Raw genomic sequence first — 22,935 nt, 5'->3', positions numbered from 1 at the left:
TGGGTTGGGTTGGAAGGGACCTCAAAGCTCATCTTGTTCCACTCCTTGCCAGGGGCAGGGACACTTTCTACTAGACTAGGTTGCTCCCATCCCTTTCCAACCCAGTCTGAAACACTTCCAGGGATGGGGTAGCCACAGCTTCTCTGGGCAACCTGTGCCAGGGCCTCACCACCCTCCCAGGGAAGAATTCCCTTCTAATATCTAATCTGAATCTCCCCTTCTTTTAGTTTAAAGTCATTCCCCCATGTCCCTCCAGGGCCTTGTCAAAAGCCCCTCTCCAGCTCTCTTTGAGCCTCTTAAGGCACTACTGTCAGGGGCTCTAAGGTCTGCCCAGAACCTTCTCTTTTCCAGGCTGAACAAGCCCAGTTCTCAGCCCGCCAAGGTAAGCCAAACATCAAAGGAGGAAAATACACTCTGAATCTTAAATAGCTGGAGAGGCAAAAGCTGCATCTCCTGCAACACACAGAAAACAAAGCGCCGGGACCGGAGAGCTCCACGCACTTACGCAACCCCTGCTGCAAGTCATTGTGGATCCCAGACCTCAAACGCCCCACTGTAGCTTCCCACTGGCACAAACAGCAGCAATTCAAGTTGTAACTCGCTGGAGAACATCAGCTACTGAGTTGTTCAACAGCAGGCAGCAAACGCACCTCCAGCCCACAACGCTGTGCCTGAACTGGCCCTGCTGCTCCCCTAAAACATTCCCCAAAGTTACCTGGAAACAAAGGCTGACAATAAACAGCGGCGTCACGGCTGAGCCTGCAGCCAGGAACACTGCAGCACACCATGGGAACGTGTCTGGAGCTCCAGTGAGGATCGAGGGCACGAGCTGTCTGCTTCGGAATGAGTCATTGCACTCAGAGGTAGCAATAACTCCAGGACTGCTCTGAGGTGTTATCCTGGCAGGCTCCCATTCCTCCTCATCCCAGGAAAACGTGCTAAATTACAACCAAATGAACCCAAATCCAACTCAAATCCCAGTGTCCTTACACAGCGCTGCCAGAAGAGCCAGGAGTGGTCAGAACTATCCCAGCAGTGGGAACGCGGCCGCTCCTGCAGGAGACGGAATGGCAAAGAGGAATCACGTGGTGGAGCCTGTGCAGCCTGGGAGAGCTCGCTCCTCCAAAACTTTTCCTCATTAAACAATTCCAAACCCCACCCCATTGCTGCTATTGTTGTCAGAGAGGGAATTCCAATCAGAACAATGATTTCCACAACATTTTGCTGCTAGAAGAAAAAAAACTGGTAATGTTGCACAGCAAAAATACAGTTTCCACAGTAGTTCATCCAGTACAAGTCTCCTTCCTAAAGAGAACAGATTAACGTGCCTCAAATCCACTGTGCAGTAGGGATGTATTTTTAGATCTAGCCATCCAAAGGCAGTGATGTGGTAGAAGCCTCCCAGGCTGGAGTTGGCCAAGGGAGGTTCATCTCTCTGCACCCTGGAGAGGGCAGCTCATTAGGAGGCTGCTCAGAGCAGAAGGAAACAATTCACCCACTCCCTGAAGAAATCCCTCTTCCCACGATAAAGGCAGCTCCTCTGAACTCTCTAGGGCCCCGTAGCTCATCCTGATTTGCACCATTTTTTGGGAACAGTCATGTGTTAGAAGTGCTCTTCCTTTCCACATCTCCCCCACAATTAATGAGAGTCAAATTCAATGCTGTGTTCGCGGCAGGACATGGGACATAGAGTGGCTCAAAGTCAACCCAAGGGTTCACGAAAAAGGAGCAGAGTGACAGTTTGGCTTTATAATGCTTTATCTGCAATTAACCCTCTTCTATGGTTTCTGATAAATTAAAGCATGAACTGCCATCTGAACCCAAATGCAAGTAAGTGAACCCTAAAAACAGCATGGAATCATGGAATGGTTTGGGTTGGAAGAACCCGAACCATATCAAGCACCTCTGCCTTCATTCCCACACAGTGCTGTTCCTGTGATACTGGAAATACCAACTCAACATATGGCATTGCCAGAATGCAGAAGGCATCACCTACCCCCCTGGAGAGGTGAATTCGGGTATTCCAAACAGGTCACTGGGCAACACAAATGCTCAATTCTGAGCACTTATGGGATAACAGGTAGAAAAAAAGAGGAAAAATTTAAAACAGGGAGGAAAAAATGCAAAAAGTCTATACAAGACCCAAAAGTCCTGAGCAGAGCCTAGCCATTTTTCAGACTTTTATTAAAATTAGATTGACTTTTGTGAAGCACATTTGCCCCTTGTGAATAGCAAGAGAGCACCAACATCACACAGTGAAAGACACACAGAGGGGGCCAGAGGTGAACAAGGTTCCTCCATACCCACAGCACATACACAACTGAGCTTATACACCTCAAAACCAGCTCATTTCTAATACAGTGTTCACAGAAAGCAAAACTACTCAAATCTGGTGTGTAAGTCTAAGGAAAATCAAGTTTTGCTTCAGCCCTGCCTCCCCTCCCAAACCCTTCCTCCTCCGAACGCCATAAATAGGATGTTACACTACTTGTTTATACGCCATTACAGAAAGACATGTTGGGTTTCTTCATCCTGCATTACAGAACAAAATGTTACCCAATTCCTTCTGTAAAGCACCAAGAAATAACTGTGAGACCATATGCATGGGGAAGTATCCACGTGCTGGGGTAATCCGGCCTTACGTAAGCGGCCATGGGCATCTGACCGCGACCAGCAGCAAAGAAAGGGCCAAAAACCAATTTAAAACCCAGCTAAAAATTCATTTTGAGGGTTCTCATTCAGGAGACAAATGAAATTCATGCCTCTATACAATTTGAGGTTTCTGCCATGAAAACACACAGAGCAGAGAATCCTGGGTGGTTGGTTTTCTCTCCTTGAGCTCATCGCCAAAGCAAAAATGAATCATTTGCTAATTGGTGAGTTCAGTTTGAACCAATGCCACTGAGATTCTTATCTCAGTAGCTTGGCAGCTCCTTCCAAGGATTCAACAAGCCACTGGACATGGACAAAGGCAGAGATCATTCTCAGTGCATCCTAAAGTGTCAGGAATCTGAGCACTGATAATCCTGGAAATCACAGAATCATTTTGGTTGGAAAAGACTCCAAGATCAAGTCCAGCCATCCCCCAGCACTGCCAAGGCCACCACTAACCCACTGCCCTGGACCTGTGGCCACACCGTGGCAAGTACAGGTCAGGTGCCACTGGCTTTCTGGGCCACGTCGATGGGACAGTCACCAGAACGCGGCATCTCTGCCAGATGTGCTGCTGCTGCCCTTGTGAGGCAGGCATTTCCTGCCCTGGGATCCCTCTGGAATTAAGGCCAGGCCAGTGGCTGCTGCTACTGCTCCAGAACCTCCGCTGCCATCAGAGACCCAGGGTAGAAGGAGTCATCACCGTGGTGCAGCGATTCCGGAGATGTCTCATCACTTGGCTGCGGTTGGGAAGGAGGTGGAGACAGCAAGAAGGTCCCCCCTGAACCTCTTTTTCTCCAGCCCCCATAGCTCCCCTCAGGCACTCCTGATGCCTCAGACCCTTCCCCAGCTCCATTCCCATCTCTGGACAAGTTGTGTGGGCTCAACTCAGAACAGCAGCCTTGGACAAGGCAGTCAAAAACAGAAGGTGCAAAACAGACCCAAAATCCACAGACAACAAGTGTAATAAAATCCATCTTCACCCCCTTTCCACCTGCTGGCAGCCAAAAGCAAATGCAAAAGCGCAGACACATTACTATGAAAAGCAAGTCAACTTCTTGCACAAGGATAAGGATAACAAATGCTTCACTGCTCTGTTTCAAACGTTTTAGATCTTAAACTGAGCCAAGGAAAGAGCGTTACCAGTTAAGCTATTCCAGCAAATGAAATGAAAATTAAAAATCAAGTCTAACCGGCATTAAATTTAAATATATCTCACTTCCACAATCACAGGACATAGTTCTTATGACAAAACTTCTGCAGAAGGAAAAAGCACCCTTGAAAAGTCTGGATATTAAACTGAGGTACCACAGGCATCTCACGGTTTATCTAAATAAAGTGTCTCCTGCAAACAGCCCTGGTTCCTCCCGTGGAAGCTGCAGCATGATTAACAGAGGTCCATTAGAGAGGCAATCCATAACCTGGCTCCTGTGAGGAGTCCCTGCCACATCCGTCTCCGTTTCCATGGCAACCAGGCAGGAAAATATAAAGCAAATTACAGTTAAATGAAAATTATTCTCCATGACAATATATGTTAATGCGGGAACATTTGTGAGGCCATTCCAGATAAAATGTTTACATTCACACATGTGTCTACAAAAATAAATAAAAGGCAGCTGGAGCAGCTAATGGGTCATCCAAAGAGAGGGATCAGAGTCTTTTTTTCCCCCCAAGTTTTAATGTATTCAGAATAAAATTATTCAAGATGAGAGAATGGGAAACAACCCACCCTACCCAACGTATGTGCCCATTTCCATTAAAAAAATTTCTTTAAGAAACAGCTTTTCAGAAGATCTAAAATGCACTTTTTGAATGTAGTGACCCTTTACTTTTCCTGGCTGCAAACAAAGGGTACACTTATACCCCCCATCTCAGCAGAAAATGGTTTAAAGGAGGGGTTAAGTCTATAGAGATCTCACCAAAACTGGAATAGTGACTTATTTTAATCAGTTATAACTCACTGAAAACTGTGAAGTGTTTTATACTTCAGAACTCGGAGTTGTGACTCCACAGCTAGGATAACTTTATACCCCTCCACAGGTCACTGAAATGCTTTTAGAAAAGGCCACAGTTAAGGCTGTACAAGGTGATCGTACTCTCCCACTGTCATCACTTCACCTGAACAGTCTTTTTTTAGGGAACATGTCTCAGTTTTTGAACATCTCTGGGAGCATGGGGGAAGTTAATTGGAATGAGGCTCATCAAGATGCAGTCACTTGGTTATTTTTTTAACTCCCTTGGCTCATACCCCAAAGAAAAGCCCAAAGAAAGAAAGGTAATAAACTGACTTACAGTCTCTGCCACTGAAGCGCCACGTTTTAAGAATAGTTTAAAACACTGCCCTGGAAAACAGCCCCCCCTCAGCTGCCTTCCACTGCCGCCCTGCCAAGTTCCTTTCCCATGGAAATGCTCTGCCTGTTCCATGAGTAACACAGGTGCAGGTTTCTTAGGAAGCCCCAGAAAGAGCACAAGGCACTTTTTGAAGCTGTTTGGGAGAGCTGGGAGCACAGAGGAGGGCATTCACTGCGCTGGCACATCTGAGCCCGCTCCGTGCACGCTCCCACTGACCTCTGCATCTGCCTCCTGCCTCCGCCTACGGAACAATGCTTCGATCAGGAGGATCGTAACTTTTTATGACAGTGGGAAAACTGCAATCTTCTCCACGAGTTCACTCCACCCTGCACATAAAACTGCTCATAGGTTCAACCATAAAGCAAACTCCCTCCTTTGAAGTTCCACTCGGAGCCCTGCGCACGTTGTAAAGCTGAGCTGGAACAAGGCGGCGCATTAAGGTTTTTACATAACCAGCCTCGTGGAAAGCATCGCTCCCAAATCATCCCCAGCCACTGTTGACAAAAGCAAGTCAGGTCAGGGAGTATCTGGGTAACAGAACTCCTCACAGGTGAGCTCAGGTTACCCACAAACAGCAGAGTCACACACCACCCAATATATTCCAGCCGTGCTCCACTTTCCCCGAGGATCACTTGCTGCAGAGCCCACGGCAGCATTCCCATTATCACCCCAGCTCATTTAGTCAGTGATCCATGGCTCCTTCCACCTTTCCCTCCATGGGATGTGGAGGACATCACTGAACAGGGTTGAAGGGACCTCTGGAGTCCAATCCCCCTGCCAAGGTAGGGTGACCTGGAGTAAGTGACACAGGAACATGTCCAGGTGGGTTTGGAACATCTCCAAAGACTCCACACCCTCTGTTCCAGAGCTCTGCCACCCTCCATGGAAAGAAGTTCTTCATGTTGAGGTGGAATTTCTTGTGGTTTGATTTATGTACCTCCATACAAGGCACAGAAAACAGCAACAAACATCAGACTAATAAACAGAACTAAACCCTGCCATTCAGAGCCCAGCAGCAGTTGCTAGGATCCTCTGCAAACCTCGCTAATTGCTGGGATTGGGTTTCCAGGGAAGCTCCTTGCTGCAGCGGTGGAGGGGCTGAATGTTGTTTTCACAAAAGAACTTGTAAAACTCCAGTCTGCACGTCTGCAACAGCCAGGATTTATATTCCAGGCACAAATCAGATTATGCTCCACACACTGTGCTCACAAGGCTCTGAGCAGGTGAATCCCACCAGGCTGAGAGGCCTTCCCGGACACCCAGGCTCCAGGGTCAGGTTCCCTGTGCTTCCTGATGGGTTCCACATCCCTTTGCAGGGAACTGCCTGACTGTACCAAATGCCTCCACATCAGAGAAGTAATTTTCCCTGTAAACATAAGCAAATGTATGCTAACACAGAGTCAGATTCCCAAGAAAACCAGGCCTCCTACAGCTTTCCTGCAGGGAAAAGGGCAGGAGATTCAGGGACACCAGGTTGCTGGGCAGCACTACTGGTAACCTCATGGAAGAGCCCCATCGAACAAATACAGGATGAATCCATAACACAGGAGAGATTCCAAGAGCAGATCCAAGCAGCCACAGTAAGTGGTGAGGGAGATGCAGGAGAGGGAAGGAGCTGCTCCCTGTAAGTGCACAGCACAGCATCCCAAACATCCCTGCCAGCAATACCCATGCCCATGGATCCTTCACCTCAACACAGCTTCACTCCTTTCCCAAGCACTTCCCTGCCACCATAGAAAAACAAGGCCCAGCTCTCCAGAAGGAGAGAAGATGCAGAATGATCTCAGAGAGAAGGAGAAAGGCAGGAACAGACGGGAGGGAACATCAAAAGGCAGACGGGCTAAAATTAGAGACAAGAATCCTGCATGAGGAGGACCGAGGCAAGTGCAAGAACCTCCATCAGATGAGGCTCCTGGGAAGGGGGAGGGATGGCCATGAGGGAGAGGAAATATCCTGGTGGTGAAGCAGGGGAAGCTTACAGACAGAGCACACTGCAAAAGGAAATTAAATCCAGTGCTTAAGACTACAACCTTTACCTCCCTAACCAAGGAGCACACTCAGCACACCAGGAAAGAGCCACGGAGTTGACTCCTTGTCTGATCCCTTCCCCCCTGGATGAAGGATAACTCAAAGGAATTCAGCTCTCACCACAGAACCAGTTTAACACCCCAGTGCCAGCACTGATCACAGGGGAAGGGAATTGAATTCGCTGCCATCACCCACAACAGAGCAGCTGAGTAACACAAGCACCTCAGATCCCCGTCAGAGAGCCAGAAACCTTCTGGGCTGTTGGAAAAATGGAAACAGCAAACAGCTCAGAGCCTGGGAGAGCCACCACACAGGACCCCAGTGCGTGCCAGGACAGGCCACAGCAAGGAGGCAACCTGGAGAACACAGAGCCCTTATCAGGGAGCCTAATTCCGAAAACCAGCATATTCCTCATGTCCTTCTGAGTTGGTGGGACAAGAAATCACCCGAACATTCAAGGAAAACAGATTTTCATCTTCAAACCTATGCACTCAATCCTTGAACTGCTCAAAAGGTGAAGTTCTACACACAAAATCCCCAGACTTGCTCGTTACAGCCCACAGTCCAGCTCAGATAAATGGATCTGCCTGTGCTGACCTGCAAGATGAAACCAAGGAGCTTGGGGTGGGCAGCAGCCAAACACCGTAACCAGAGCACCCTGGGGTATTTAACCCCCAGAGCACAGCCAAGAGCATGATGTTTGTGTGTCCCCTCACTCACACATCCCTTCCCCGCATTACCTACACCTCTTCCCAGCTTTGCCATGGCTAATCCCATCCATCCATTTGAAGATATATGGATATATTAATAGGCAGGCTTACATCTCCACTCCATCCCAGGCCTGACGCAATCGCAGGACGCCAGCCGGCGCAGCAAGAGCTGTGTTGTCGTTACGACAACGCTGACATTTCACAATCTGCAACAACCACCCTCCTGCAGAACGTGGAAAACACCAGTCCCGGAGTGTAAAGTCTATCCCAAAGATTACTCCTTCCCAAGGGATCCGGTCACTGCCACAGTCAGCAGGATCTCAGCCCTGCCACCTCCTCCCTGTAGCAGCTATCAGGAGACCATTCCCAACGGAGAACTTCTTGGAACTTTATCTTGGCTGCTCCTGGACCTCGCCAGCCTGCAGAAACCCAGCTACTTACCAGTCATTTGGAGCTCCTGGTACAACTTGTTTACACAGTGCAGGTCACAGGATCGGCTGGAAGGTGTAAGCAGGATATAGTTTTTATGGCTCTGAACTCCTGCCCAGATAAGCCGATAAGGCTGCGCTGGGGGCGGGGAGCACTTTCATGTGTGCGTGAGTCGAAAGGAAGAGGCATCATGAACTGCAGTCAAGCAGTTGGTGCTTAATAATGAAGCTTCCATTCACCTCTAAAGCTATTTAATGCCTTTTTTTCGCAGTTCCTAATTACACATCCCTTCATTTCACATCCAGATATTGAGGGCAGCACTGTATTTCCAAGCCCAGCTCTCCAGCCTCCGGCTGCAAAGCCTTCAGGGACACACTGCCTCCACATCATGGTGAATTTTTTAGAGGGTAACATCTCCCTTCTCGACTCTCTTGATTCTTCCCCGTGCCTGTGACACAGTTTTAGCAAGCTTTATGCTGCTCTAAAGGTAAATTATGCTAGACCTTTTCTATCCTGCAAAGCTGTCAGTGTCTTAAAAATAAATTACAGAGCAAGCTTCCTCCAGCGTTTGCTTCCCCTCCCTCCCCTGACTTCCCCCACCCTGTAACCACCCTTTTGTGACACCCTGCACACACCCACGTCCTCAGTGAGCACCTAGAGCCCATCACCCAAACAAGGACCACCTTAACATTGCTCTCAGAGCAAATCCAACACAGCACAAGAGGAAAGGAGATGCCTTCTCCCTGGGAAAGCATCAGTCCCCTCACACATAGCTGAGACAAAGCTGCTTTTACACACAGTACAAAGTTTTCTACCCTTTCCATTCTCAAAGTCCATGAATTTCATTACATGGCACTTCAGTCACACACAAACCCAGCACCGGCACAGACATACTTGCACTTAACAGCAAAATAAATATTTCAGTGTTTCCACAAGATATCCAGTGTTGTAACCTTTGGTTTCCGAATCCAAACGCAACATACAATCAATACCCTGCTCCTGCCACTGCAGTAATTCACAGCGGAAGGTTTATTTTAAAAACACTCATCGACTAAGTTTGGTTTTCTTAGAGCGGGGAAGAAAAGCTGCCTCCAGATTTGGAGAGGATAAATAATTCAATGCCTGAATGCCAAGGGCAGTGCTGCACACATCCATATGGCAGGGACAATGGAGACAGTAATATATGCTGCACATCACCGCCCTGACAGTGCCTTCAACCCTGACCTAGAAAAAAACATCACTTTCTCCCAGCTCCAGCAGCCAATTTCCTCTCCATCACCACCACCCGCCTCGCCGAGTTACCGTGGGGAAGTGTCTCCCAATCCCTCAGCCTGCACAGGCTGCAATTCCAGCCTCTGCTCATAACAGCTACACAGACACGAGCAGCACGACTTACTCACATGGTGAACTCCAGAAATGAGAATTAACCCGAGGACAGAGGGGTTCAGGAGTGCTCTCTGACAGCTCACGCCTTCCCACGACCAACACTGAGAGGAGCAGGAAAAACCAGGCCTGGTGAGATGCCGGCAGTGCCCGAAGGGAGGAGGAGCAGAGGGAGAGGGGAGGCTGTTCCTGCAGAGAGCCAGCATCCACCACCCACCTGAACCCCTGCACAAGGGGCTGCTGAGACACAGGGCTCCCGTGCCATCCTCAAGGGACTCAGAAACACATGGATCATGCCAGATGGACACAGGACCACACAGATCCCATTGGATGGACAGAGGACCCCAGAGATCATGTTGGACAGGTACAGGACCACAGAGATGATGTTGGATAGACACAAGACCATACAGATCTTGTTGGACTGACACAGGACCACCCAATCCCACTGGATAGACACAGGGCCACAGAGATCACATTGGATGGACACTGGACCACACAGAAGAGGGAAGAGGCTACTCACAGGGGAAACCACCCCTCCACAACCCTCATGGCCATCTAGCAACACTCACTTCACACTCCCAAAATGAACCATACAGGCACCACCCTGCCCCACTGTCCTATTTTGGTGATTTGATAATTTCACTACATCTTACAACTCAAAGAAAACATTAGAATCAAGAGGAAGAATTATGGAGCCCAAAATACCTGATATAATTAACTGCACCTTCTAACATGATTATTTCCTTTCCTGACCCCAATTACTCCTTCAGTTTATTAAAGAGAACTCAAATACAGAGCAATGTTACCACCCCAAAGAGTCACATAAACAGAAAAAAAAGTCTGAGGGCACCATTACAAACAGAGTTAATGGAACTCCATGATTGGAAATGGATCTTGAAAGCTGTCAGATCAAAGCAAGATCTTCCTCATGTAAGGGCTGCATTACCCTCAGAGCCACAGCGCTAATACCATCTATAAAAATATTTTTCTCAAATAAGTGAAGTACAGCAGCGTTTCATCTGTCAAAAGGTGCGAGGCTTTTATGGGATTAGCCATTCCACATGCAGCATAAAAATTAGAGCAGATTTTTAAAAGCCCCCAGCTCAGCTGATGCAGACTCCACAGCCCAACGTGCACCCCCTTCCTTCACACGCACTCCAGGTCGAGCAGATTTTTCACTCCTATTAGCATTTAAGCTCCTTTTTACCTTTTTTTTTTCAGCCCCTTGCAAAAGATTACAAATTGGCATCACCTATAAGCAGCCCCAGCTGAAGCAGCACCACCCAGGCTCAGAGAAATTAATATTTTTAAATACCCAACACTCGCATGAGAAAATCCACCAGAAAACACCAGTTCTCACACGGGAAAGCTTGAAAATTGGAGCGGAATATGCTCAAAACCAGCCTCCAGAGCACGGGCGCTGACAGCTTCCCAGCCCCCTTACCAGCAGGATTCCAAAGGCAGCATTTTGCCCAGACTTTTAAGGCTGCACAAACCTGCTTAGGACGCTTGTGATTTCAAATAATTGCCTACACAAGCTTTCCCTTACCATTGCTGGGAGTATTTTTTATGGCCGTGCATCGGTGGCACACAAATTACGTAACACTTGGCTGAGAACCCTCCGAAAAAGCAGCTCCGTGCCGCTAATCCCTCACGCAGGAAGGAGGAAAATATTTAAAAGCTGCATACAAATCATTCCTGTGAGTGTCGTGCAGACTGGTTTAAATTAGATGGGGGTAAAAATATATGTGAGCTGATCACGAAACCCTGGAATCTTTGCTATGGAGACACCAGTTTCTCTCTGCAGCCTTTTACAACCGAAATACAGGGAATTCTCCCCGGCGATGGAGGGAGCACACAGGCACCTTTACTAGAGCTCATCAAGGAAATAAGAGGAGAATAACAACCCCCATGTAAATATTTTCCAGTATTATTTGCTTTGCTGTACTGAAAAGCAGCAGTACCTGCCACTACTTGCTCTGGGTCTACCACCATCAAATCTTAATACCCAGGAGGAATTTCAATCTGTAAAGCAACTGCTGAGCCTGAAATTCAGGTATGGGGCAGGAAGAGGGGAAGGAAGAGGGACAGACCTCCTAAGAAAGCCATCACTCCATAATTTTACAAAATGTAATTAACCAACTCCGGCCCTGCGTGTTTCCTTCCCTCAGAGAAGGATTTCTTCACTGAGCAATTAGTCTGTCCCAGTTAAGACTCGAGTCACCACACAACATATTTTCCCCAAAACAAAGCCACATGCACTATTTAAAAAAAAAAAACAACCTGCCATTTCCTCACAGCCACTTCAGTCTCTTCCTAGGTTTTGCCTTAGTCACTGCCTGGATTTAAAACTCAGTGAAACACCACTATGGGAGCCTCTAAAACCCCAGGTTTATTCCCACACTGGAGACACTTCATCATTCCAGAGCATTGCTTCCTTTTAATGCATAGAAAAGCAGGAGGTAAGGAAAAAAAACACTCTTAGTACTTCAAACACATGTCCAAAAGCCACAACATAAAGACAAAGAGGGCAGATTAAACGCTGTAAAGACACACTCGTCGGGAACCTTCCTTTGAAGTATCTGCAGGAAACACTGTCATCACGCAGCCATGTTACAATTACACAGTTAAAATAATCAGCACCAGTTGTAAGTAGCCCATCTGGTTCCCTGGAAAGGGAACACTGCTGGTACAGTATTGATTAACATGACGAGTCTCACTGACCCCAGAGAAATACATTTGTCTGCTCTGCTGAGCAGCGGAAGAACGCGGCACGACACCACGACACGCTTTGCTTTGTTCATGGGCATTTTGGGGGACTTAGTCCACTAAAACTTGAGGAGAAAATAAAAATAATCTTGGCAGGTCGACTACCATACACGAAGGAAGAAATTAAGACAAAGGGGTTTGCCTTTTTTTTTTTTTTTTTTAGTTTTCTTCCCCCATCCAAACCCAATCCAAACTGGACAATCTGCAGGTTTAAGTCTGAGAAAATGCTGTTGCAACATCATAAAAACAAAAAGCAGACCATTAAAAAAAAAAATTTCAATTCACCCTGAGCCATGTTTTTTTATGAAATGGAGACACAGACAAGAGTTCATTTCTAAAAGCAGAAGCAGAACTGAACAGCAAAACCAATTGTGGAACACGAAATGCAACATCTCCAGTTTCCAGGCAGCCGCAGCAGTCGGCGGCTGACATGGCTGGGGATTCTCAGCCACTATTTACAGCAGGAATAAGGCAAGCACAGTTGGGAATGAGGGCTCTCCGAGCTCCAGGCCCAGCGTGTTGTTCTCTGCACAGGCAGCTCGGTTTGCAGGAGTTTCACAAACCAGCCCTGGCTGTGACTCAGCCGAGCCCGGGGGTGCCGCAGGCCCCAGCTCGCCCGCCCAGGCTCACAGCAAGCCCTGCTCCAGGCTGGATGTGCCCCGGCAGGTCCGATACCTCCCGTGGGACTGACGAGTTCTCCTGGAAGCAGAGACCCGGAGCCTGGAAACCGCTGAGCTCCACAAACCCAACACACCTAGGGCAGCACAGACACACACGGCCTTGGGGACAGACCCTGACCAGCTCACACAGAGCCCCAGCGGGCAGAGACCACCCCTGAGCCTGATCCTGCACTGCCAAGTGCTTCCCACAGAGAGAAAACAGGTCACACGGCAGCAGGGCAGTGTGTGGTGCCGTAAGGAAATGCCGTCCCAGAGCTTCCCCACCGAGGCACAGAACTCGGTGTAGGTCTCGCTTCACATCACCTTCCAACTCCTTCCACCACCCCACAACCATCTCAGACTGCTCCAACCCAGAATCCGCCAGGAAATCCAGCCTGCAAAAACGCCAACGTTTTCCCTTTATAAGCTAATCAAGCCAAATATTGAGTTCCTGGTAGGGCACACACAAAGAATGTGCTGGTGCCATTTGGAAACGTGAGAGTTAATCTCCTTTTCCCTCTCCAGGACTCCATGGAGTGGTTTTCCCCCACAGAAAAAGGAAATAATTGGAGTGGTTATATAAAAATGTTCCATTTTATGAACAAAACAAAAAAAGGAGAAATACACTGAACTCCAAGTTCCTTAAATTTATATAGATTTCAGGAAAGCACAGAACCAGTAGAGCTGTTTTTACCTAAAAATCTTTGCCTACAGAGTGATAAAAGTGGTGTATCCCCCACTTCAGAAGCCATCTCAGAAGGGAATTTTGCTTCAAGAGCTGCCTGGAATTCGCTCTCTGCCTATAGAGCCGTGTCCCCAGCGGTGAGAGAGCACTTTGTGTACAAAACCAGGAGGGGGGAGGGACCCTTTCCTGCAACTGGATACCAAAACAGATCCCCAAGGCTGGGGGAGAAGCCAAGCCGTAAACACACGGCCCCTGTGCCTCAATGAAGAGCCCGTTTGGAGCCGCACACCCGGACAGCTGCTCCCTCTGGGAAAGGGCAGAGGGCACCGGGGGCTCGGCTCAGCGCAGCTCCCCCCGAGCGCATTTGCCTTTCTAAACATGAATCCGTCCCTGGGCTGGGGGAGGCTCGTCCTGGGCTGCAGCTGTTTGGGGGTGGGAGCCTTTTTTTTTTTTCCCCTCTCTTCCTTTTTTTTTAAGGGGCAAAGGTGTCGAGCGGCCCCTCCCCGGCACACAAAGGCTCCTCGGAGGAGAGAAACAGGGAGCGATTTAAAGATTAAACCGGGGACTAAACCAGACCGGCGGGGCTCGGAGCTCGGGCCCTGCGCAGCACGGGCAGGGCTAACGCCTACCCGGGATGATGAAATGGGAAACGGAAATTACCATTTCAGACAACTTTTGGTATTGTTCCTCCCAGCGCAACGCTCACCCCGAAATGCGCTTACCCCCCCCGCCCCGCACCACTGCGAAAAAAATACCCCTCTCCCCAAAAAAAGGGGCGGGGGGGGGGCCGGGACGGCGGGCTCGACACGGCACCCCGTGATCCTCCTACATCTCCCCACGAGCCTCCGCACCCCGAGACACCGACCAGCCACCGGCGTCATTCTGCAGCCCCTCCAAATCAACCCCCGCCCACCCCTCTCCCCTCAGCTTCCTGCAGCCCCCTCCCACCCCCTGCCCCCGCCCCTGGTCCCCCCAACAGTCGCCCAGCCGCGTAAAGAGCCGCTCACCTCCTTCGTCACCCCCAAAAAAATGCACATCCTCTTCCCACCCTCGCTACGCCGCTTCCTCCCCTCGCCGCGACCCCGCACCGGGTGCCCCCTCCTCTTGCCCGGTGCCCCCGACCGCCGCTGCCGATACACCCTCTGACCCGCTGCCGGCGCCCCCGGTGTCCCCACTTCGACCCCAATCCCCTCGTCCCCCTCCCCCGCATCCCCAGCGTCCCCTTCAGACCCCTCCCCGGCCGCGCAGCCCCCCTCCGGGACATCCCCGGTCCCTCGTCCTCGGTGCCCTCCGGTGCCGGCCCCCCTGCTCCCCCGCCGCCTCTCCGGCGCTTACCGGCGCAGGGCGCTGAGCGGGCCGAGGGCAGCCGGGCGGCGGAGCGAGGCCCGCGGGTCGGGCGGCCCCGCCGCTCGGAGGGGCGGGGTGCGGTGCGGGCGGTGCGGGGGCGGTTCGGGGGGTTCGGTCCCGCTCCGGCCCTAGCGCGGGGGGCGCGCGCCGTGGCGGCTCCGGGCCGCGCGCTCCATCCCCCGCGCGCCGCTGAGACGGCGCCGCTCATTGGCCCGATGAGACAACGCCGCCCATTGGAGGGCGCGGGGATGGGGGAGGAGAACGGTAACGGCCCCCCTCCCCCCCGCGGCGCGCGGGGGCCGATGGGAGAGCGGCGCGCGCGACGTGTCCCCGCGGCGCCACCGCCCATTGGCTGCGAGAGCCGGGCGGCACTTCCGGGGCGGGGCCATGGGAGAGGGAGGGGCCCGGGGACCCCCCGGAATCGGGAATGGGAAGAGGAATGGGATCGGGATAAGGAATGGGAACGGGATCGGGAATGGGAACGGGAGCGGAACCGAGATCGGGTCGGAGTAGATCCCCCAGGGCCGTGCTGGCTGTGCCAGCCCGGGGCGTGTCCCGTGTTTGTGCAGCCTGGAGCGGGCGCTCCCGGTGTGCGGGGGTTTGTCGTGATCGCTATGGGCACCGATGGACCCAAAAATCAGTATCGCGGCAAAGGGCCAGGCTGGAAAACGCGCCGGGTGGTGCTCGGGCAGCTCTTCTCCCGGGGGGCCTTCTCCGGGCCAGGGAGGTGGACGGAACACGTGCCAGAGGGCAGGATTAGATGGGATATTGGGAAGAAATCCTTCCCTGTGAGGGGGTGAGGCCCTGGCACAGGTTGCCCAGAGAAGCTATGACTGCCTCATCCCTGGAAGTGTCTAAGGCCAGGTTGGACAAGGCTTGGATCAACCTGGTCTAGTGGAAGGTGTCCCTGCCCATGGCAGAGGGCAGAATGGGGGGAGCTTTAAGATCCCTTCCAACCCAAACTATTCAACTATTCCATGGCTGTAGTGTGTCTGTATTTTGTACCACACACCTGCCAGAGCTCCCTCCGTGTCACCAGGTAAGCTGAGTTCCCAGGGAGGAATCCCAGGCATGGAGCTGATCCTGGTGGCTACAGGGCCCGGGGGGGGGGGGGGGGAAGCACCAGCAGAGTTGTCACTGTCACCGGGTGTTTGGGCTCACGAAGGGGGAGCTCTGTCCTGGCCTCACCCAGAACTGTTCTGGGTTTTAACCTCTCTGTGCCAGGAGCAGGGGCCAGATCCACAATGGATTTTTTGGCGTTTGCACTGTCACCCCAAGTGACTTGGCAGCCCCAGGGACTGTGCTGTGCTGGAGGTGCCAGAGTCCCCCAGGAAGAGAATTCCCTGTGCTGGGCTCAGCAGGGAGGAAGGAGTGGCTCAGGGCTTGTGTCCAGCTCTGCTGTTAAATAACAGCAGGAGAGAGGTTTATTCTGAGCTTGTTAAGCTGGTCTTGTGTTCCATTTAGGCTTAGTCTTTTTATCTCTACCCATCTTCCTCCTCTGTAAGACCTACTAAACCAGTCAGAAGAAAGGGGGTTTTGGCTTCCTTTCCATTAAGCTTCTTGTCAGACCTCCCTGAAAACTCCGCAGGTGAGTGTTGGCCTCTGAGCAGAGGGGAAATATGTGTTTTCATTTCCTAAATATAGTTGTCTGTAACTGCTTCCTTGGCAACCTTGAATGTCATCCAGGTCAGAGATCCAGCGCTGAGGAGGAGGTTGAATCCTCTCTGTGTCACCGTGACCTTTCTCTGTTTGAACACAACAGCCTGGATGTTCAGCCCGGGTCAAGGAGGGGCTTTGAAGTTCTTGGAGAAGGGAAGCTGACAGCAGGAGTGGGGATGATTTTATTGGGGGCTGCTCTGCTGGTTTTCTGGGTGAGATTTGTGTGATGAGGATGTTTATCCTGCCTGGCTTTGCTACCCTGGGCTGCCTTTTGTTCCTTAATTGCAATACTTAAGAGAGAAAGAAATTACAGTCAACTGTTGAGCACCTTTATCCTTCGCTAAAGGTTGTAAGCTCTTACATCCTAAAATAAAACAACCCTGGTGCTGAGGAGGAAAGAGAACATTGTGTGAGCGCAGGGAAATGAGGCCACTTGGGGAATGTGCTTTCAGGCCTATTTCTGTCTGTCCCAGCGAGCTCAAAGGACACCAACTTTGGGGACAGCGCTCTGTGACCCTCCAGGCCTTGCTCTGGGACTCCTCCCTGTCTTATCTGGAGTTGGCACCTGAATCAGCCCCTCCCCTCCTCTGCAACCTGTGAGTGACCAGACCCATCTCACTCCTCCAGCTGAGCTCCCCTGGAGCTTTACAGCAAGTAAGGGAGGGATCTGTTATGTCAACCCTAATGTGAAAAATTCCTGCTCTGTGCTACTGTGGGTGCAGTTCCCTGCTGACTCAGCTCCTCTCAGGATGGAGAGGTGGGAATCTATTTTTAATAGATGGGACAAGGTGTGATTTATGACTGGTACAGGGTAAATCCTGTGTGACCAGTCAAGTGCCAATATCAGAGGCCAAGAGAATAAAACTTCTGAAGAACTTTGATTAGAAAAATCTTTACTTTAAGCTTGGCTCATGTTTTAATTAATGTCATCTATTAACATTTTGAAGAGTGATGGTTTTGGCAACCAAGCAGCCATTTGGGAAGGCAGCAAGGAGTGCAGCTGCCGTACTGCAGCAGGAACCTCCCTGCCTCTGCACACACTCAGTTTTACTAAATAAAACCATTTTCAAGCCATCCGTGTATTGCTGTTGTTGTTAAGGACACTCCAATTTCAGCTGTTCCATGATGTGATGCCATGACGAAATAAAAGTCTGGGTTTCCACCTGCTTTACAGAGGTGGTTTCTCACAGCTCTGTGAGATGTGATTATGGCTAAACTCATGCAACAGCTCACTTGTACCTAACTCTGCCTTGTTGTGAAGGTTTAACTGCTTGGTACAGCTCATTTGTCCCCAGATCTGGGTTTAACTCCTCGATGCAGCCCACTGTGCACCCAGCTGAGTCCCAGTGCAGCCCCAGGACTGGGACCAGGACTGGCAGAGCTGATTTAACTCCTGTGCCTGCACGGCAGCAGCATTTTTGGACCCCACAAAGCTCAGAGCTGCTGTGGTGGTGGATAAAGCATATTTACATGGCTCCCTACAGGACTTACACCTGTGTGAAGAGTAAGTCCGTGGAGCTCTGTGCCTGATGCATCCACAGAGGATGGATTCCGAGGGAAGTGCTCTCCTGCTGCTGGGTAAACGCCTTGTATTGATGTTCCAGGTGCGAACTCATGACAGCCCTGTTCTAATTACTGTTTTTATCATTCCTAATGACAGGCTTTAGGTTTCCAGGCTGCTTATGGATTTCAGGGGTGTGGAGTGACAGTTGCTCACTCAGAGCTCAGTGACCTCCTCCAGTGTGCAGGGTTTGGAGATGACTGCAGCCACCTCACGCACACAGATGGGTTCCTGGGCTTCTCCCAAGCTCTGCATGCTCCAGCAGCTCTCCAGGGAGTGCCCTCCAGCTGAGCAATCTGCTCTGAGTCACAACCCAGCTACTCCCTCCCCCTGCTCTGCCCCTTGCCCGTGTCACTCTCGAGCGTTGCTCCTTCCCTGTGCTGGCTTTTCCGGCAGTTTCTGAGCCCCGGCTGGCAGACGGCACAGTGGAGCCCCCTTGATCCCCTGCCTCCAGCCATCTGTCACCTGCCTGTCCTACACTCCCAGGGCTTTAGAGGTGACCCACAGATAGATTTGTACCCCAGCAGTGTCCCAGGTTCACCCTGGGCTGGGGAGCCTCAGTGCCCCAAGGAGGAGCAGTGTCAGTGCCATGGTGGCCTCTCCAACAGCAGCAGGAAGCACTGGCACTCACCCTGATCCCAAGCTGTTCCTGGAGGAAGGAGTAGGTGTGAGGAGTTTGGACTGGCTCATGCAAAAAGGCTGAACAGAGCTTTCCTGGTGAGGAGTTTCACTGTGCTTGAGGGAAAACCATGTGGTCTTTTAAGCACATCCTTTGTTCCCAATCCTAAGGTTTTCCTGGATACTTGGCCTTGCAGTGCTGAAGGGGAACATCTATCCCTTGACCTCGACTTGTCATCTGCAAAGAAATAATCTAAAAATCCCTGACAGAGATGCACAGTGCCAGGGGGTGCTGGAACATTCAGGGACTCCGAGCCTGTGCCGACCTGGGCGGTTTGTCCTGCCGGAGCAGAGTCTTGCCTTAGCTGCTGGCAGGGAAACAGGGCGGTTTAAAAAGCCTGAATTTATCTTCCAGCAGCTTCAGCTCTTCATTTAGTCCTTTGACTCGGTGAAAAGTCTGTGGATGGTGCAGTGACAACCTGACTCCAGGTATTCATTCACTCCATTGGCAAAGTGCTGTGTGGAAATGAGTCAGGGATGGGCTGGGAGGGCTGAGGAGCTTCCTGAGCCTTGGGGGGATGAGAGCAAGAGGGACAGGAGTGTCTTACAAGGAGCATGGGAACGGGAGAGATGAGTTCTCAGACAGAGCAGGGCTGTGTTTGCTGTGGAACTGATTCTCTTGGCCTGAAAAAGACAAGCTCTGGCTGCTAATTCTGCTTCCTGCTCCTAACCTGCTCAGGAGATAAACCAGGGATTTCAGCGTCCAATCCAGCACCTTTCCCCGGTAGTAAATACACGTGGCATTACTGAGTGATGTCATGGCTGGAGCACATCCCAGCGAGGCCAAGCCTGGATCAGGTTATATCTGTCCTCTCAGAATACTGGCTTATTCCCAAAGGAGCATACTGCCAGTCCAAGGGCAGTGAGTGGAGCCACCTTTCCCAAGGTCACCTCTGGCGCACACGGAGGGACAGCCCTCACTCCTGCAGCGCAGCCTGAGCCACCCACGCAGGGCAGAACCTCCTGACTCTCCTTTCTGGAGTCATTTTGTGTTGGCACCGGCGAGGCAAAGACCTCAAGCCCTCCTTCATGGAGTCATGGAATGGTTTGGGTTGGGAGGGTTAAAGATCATCTTGTTCCACCCTCTGCCATGGACAGGGACACTTTCCACTATCCCAGGTTGCTCCAAGCCCCATCCAACCTGGGCTTGGACACTTACAGGGATGGGGCAGCCCCAGCTTCTCTGGCCAAACTTAGCATCTGGTTGCCTTTGAGGAACAGCGTGAAAAGAGGGATAGAAATCATGCCAGCTCCAGCTATGTGGTGTGTCTGTAAATAACCAGCACTCCCAGTTCAGCACAGCTTTGTCACATCCAGGCCTGGGTCTCCTGGCTGGGAGTGTCGCAGCAGGAGCCCAGCTGCCCAACAGACCTGAGACACTGCTTATGTCCTCTCCCAGCCCTGGAAGGGTTAAAAATACACGTGGATGTGGCACTTCATGATATGGTTTAGTGGGCGTGGTAGGATTTGGTCAAAGGTTGGTGATCTTAGAGGTCTTTCCCAACCTTTCTGATTCCATGATTGTTTCAGTCAAGGAGCCCTCTCAGCTCCAGCTGGGGGTGGTCTGTGCTGGGATTGGGCCTGTTCAGTTTCCACTGCCCTCCATTGTTGAACAGGTGGGAGTTCGTCCTTGCTGGAGCTGAGCTGTGAGGGAAGTGTGGAGGAACCCAGCTGTGTGTCCCTCAGGTCAGCAGTCCTGGCTCAGCAAACTCACTTCCTCAAATGATGCAACCCCTTAAAAAAAAGTCAGGCTGAATTAGCAACAGGTCTCCTGGGAAAATGCTGGAAGCGAGGTGTGACACCTGGAGTGAGGTGGCAGCAGGGATGTGTGTGGAGCTGGCACCTGCAGGGCTGAGGGTCCCACACCCCTCAGCTCCTGGCACACTGTGCCGTGCTTGCTGTATCTTTGCTTCCTACTGGAAATCCCACGCCTGTGCTAGAAGGAACCTTCCCCATTTGGCATTGCCAAAGGAGGCTTTTTCTCCTCGAAGTGTAGCTGAAGGGTCAATAACTCCCCCATGGATCCTGCTGCGGGTAGGTGAGGAGGTGACACCCACCTGGGCTCCAGGAGCCTCACAGGGACCAGCCTGGGCCGGGACAAGGGACAGAGATCCCTTCTCAGGCAGCTCAGGTGATCCTCTCCTCACAGCCTGGGAGCAGTGCAGTGTCCCTGGGCATTCCAGGTGGGATCTGTGGGTGGAGGTGCCCCTGGCTGCCACATTCCCTCAGAGCTGTGGCCAGCCCTTACAGACTAATTGGCACCAGTTTAATTGTGTGCCTGTAAATTGAGCTGTTTGACCCAGACAGCGACACAAAGGGACTTGAAGGAGTGAGGGGACATTAAAGTGCCAATGGACCTTGCTGGGGGCAGGTGACAATTAACATCCTAAGAGATTCTTCTGGAAAGAGGATCCTAATTCAGACCTGCTGGGGAGGAAGATGATTATTTACTACAGCAACAACTATTATTACTATCATTATTATTTTCTGTAGCCCTGCAGCCTCTCATTCAAAAATGCCTGAGAAAACTTTAGGACAGGTAATTTAGGAGAATAGCAATGATTCTAAAAACTGTCCTGGATCCACCTGAGGGGAGAAACATGGGCAGGAGGGAGGAGAAAACACTGCAGAAACCATCCTGGTCAGCAAGATAGGAGAGGAGAAGGAAACACAAACTTCCTGGGAAGGGAAGATCGGACCTGCAGGCCTGGCAAACACAATATTCCTTTCAGTTGGGCAAGAAGGTGGAAGTGTGGCAAGAGGGAGGTGATGTTTGCTCCCAAATGCCCCGGAGGAACTGCAGAAGACACTGAGCCCACCCAATCCACTCTGCTCAATGCAGGACAGGAAGGGATTACACTGGATTTGGGATCAGGGACTTAAAATACAACCTATGTGATTGCTGTGTGAGGGGAATTCGCCAGCGCTCGTCCCTTGGCACGCTCAGGGTCACTGAGTCACACCTCGAGTGCTGTGTCCAGTCCTGAGCCCCTCCAGGACAGGCACTGATGGGCTGGAGCATATCCAGAAAAGGGAGTCGAGCTGGGGAAGGGTCTGGAGCACCAGGAGCAGCTGAGGGAGCTGGGGGGGCTCAGTCTGGAGAAAAAGAGGCTCGGGAGGAAGCTTCTCGCTCTCTGCAATTCCCTGACAAGAGGATGGAGCCAGGTGGGGTCAGGCTCTGCTCCCAGGGAACCAGTGACTGAATGAGAGGAAACTCAAGCTGTGCCAGGGGAGGTTCAGATTGGATGTCAGGAGGAATTTCTTCATGGAAGGGATGGTCAGGCATTGGAAGGGGCTGCCCAGGGAGGTGGTGGAGTCCCCACCCCTTGCAGGTGTCGAAGGCCAGGTTGGATGGGGCCTGTGGCAACCTGTGCCGGGGCCTCGCCACCCTCACAGTACATATAATGCATTTATTTGTTCCCTCACTTTCCCTCTCAGCACAGTTGTCAGTCCCTCACTCCCACTGCAGACACAAAAGCTGGTTTCTGCCAGAGCTCACTCCTACCTGGGGCTGTCAGAAGGGGCACTTTCCTCAGGGACAGCTGTACAGGGGGATAGCTGGTCTCGTTCCTCTCCGCTCAATCTAACTCTGCAGGGGGTGTTTCTTCCCTTCCCAGCCGACACAATTACATGGGGTTAGAGGGATAAAATCCCAGAGCAGGGCTGGTTGCTGTGTTCACACCACTCCACTACAGTGCCTGGCCTCTACAGTGCTGCCCGCGGTCTCCCTGCAGGAACCTTCTCGCTCCTCTCAGGCGTTGTTTCTCCTCCTGGTTAATATTTTGGGACCAGGACGGGACTCGCCGGGGTCTCACCCGCGGCCCGCTCTGGGGCCGGGCCCCGGGACCGAGTCGGGCCGGCCCTGCCGTTGCCCCGGTAACGGCGCAGCCTGTCCCGACATCCCCCGCGCGGCACCGCCCAGCCGCCCGCCATTTTGAGGGCTGGCAGCAGGGCCCTGCTGGCCCGCTGTCAAGATGGCCGCCCGGGCCTCGGCAGGCACTTCCGGTCGCCCCTCAGCGGCGG

General features: G+C 51.6%; 1 protein-coding gene across 3 annotated transcripts in view; it reads right to left on the bottom strand.

Annotated features, from left to right (window-relative positions):
* The window catches only part of ANKRD11 (ankyrin repeat domain 11), a 131,680-nt gene extending 116,587 nt beyond the window's left edge, over window positions 1-15,093 (bottom strand). The window contains exon 1 of one of the 3 annotated variants that reach the window (XM_027904078.1): window positions 15,003-15,093. The gene's annotated coding sequence lies outside the window, so the exon portion shown is untranslated. Of the gene's footprint in view, window positions 1-7,853; window positions 7,873-8,183; window positions 8,203-15,002 lie in introns of those variants that run through there. The other 2 variants (XM_027904085.1, XM_027904094.1) reach the window with 2 other exon arrangements.
* Window positions 15,094-22,935: the final 7,842 nt, after the last annotated feature.

The sequence above is a fragment of the Empidonax traillii genome, unplaced genomic scaffold, assembly GCF_003031625.1.
Source record: "Empidonax traillii isolate 1590-97213 ecotype Southwest subspecies unplaced genomic scaffold, ASM303162v1 scaffold23:size2178997, whole genome shotgun sequence".
Taxonomy (NCBI): Eukaryota; Metazoa; Chordata; class Aves; order Passeriformes; family Tyrannidae; genus Empidonax; species Empidonax traillii.
Note: the sequence above shows the minus strand (reverse complement) of the source record. Positions and strands in the feature narration are given on the sequence as shown.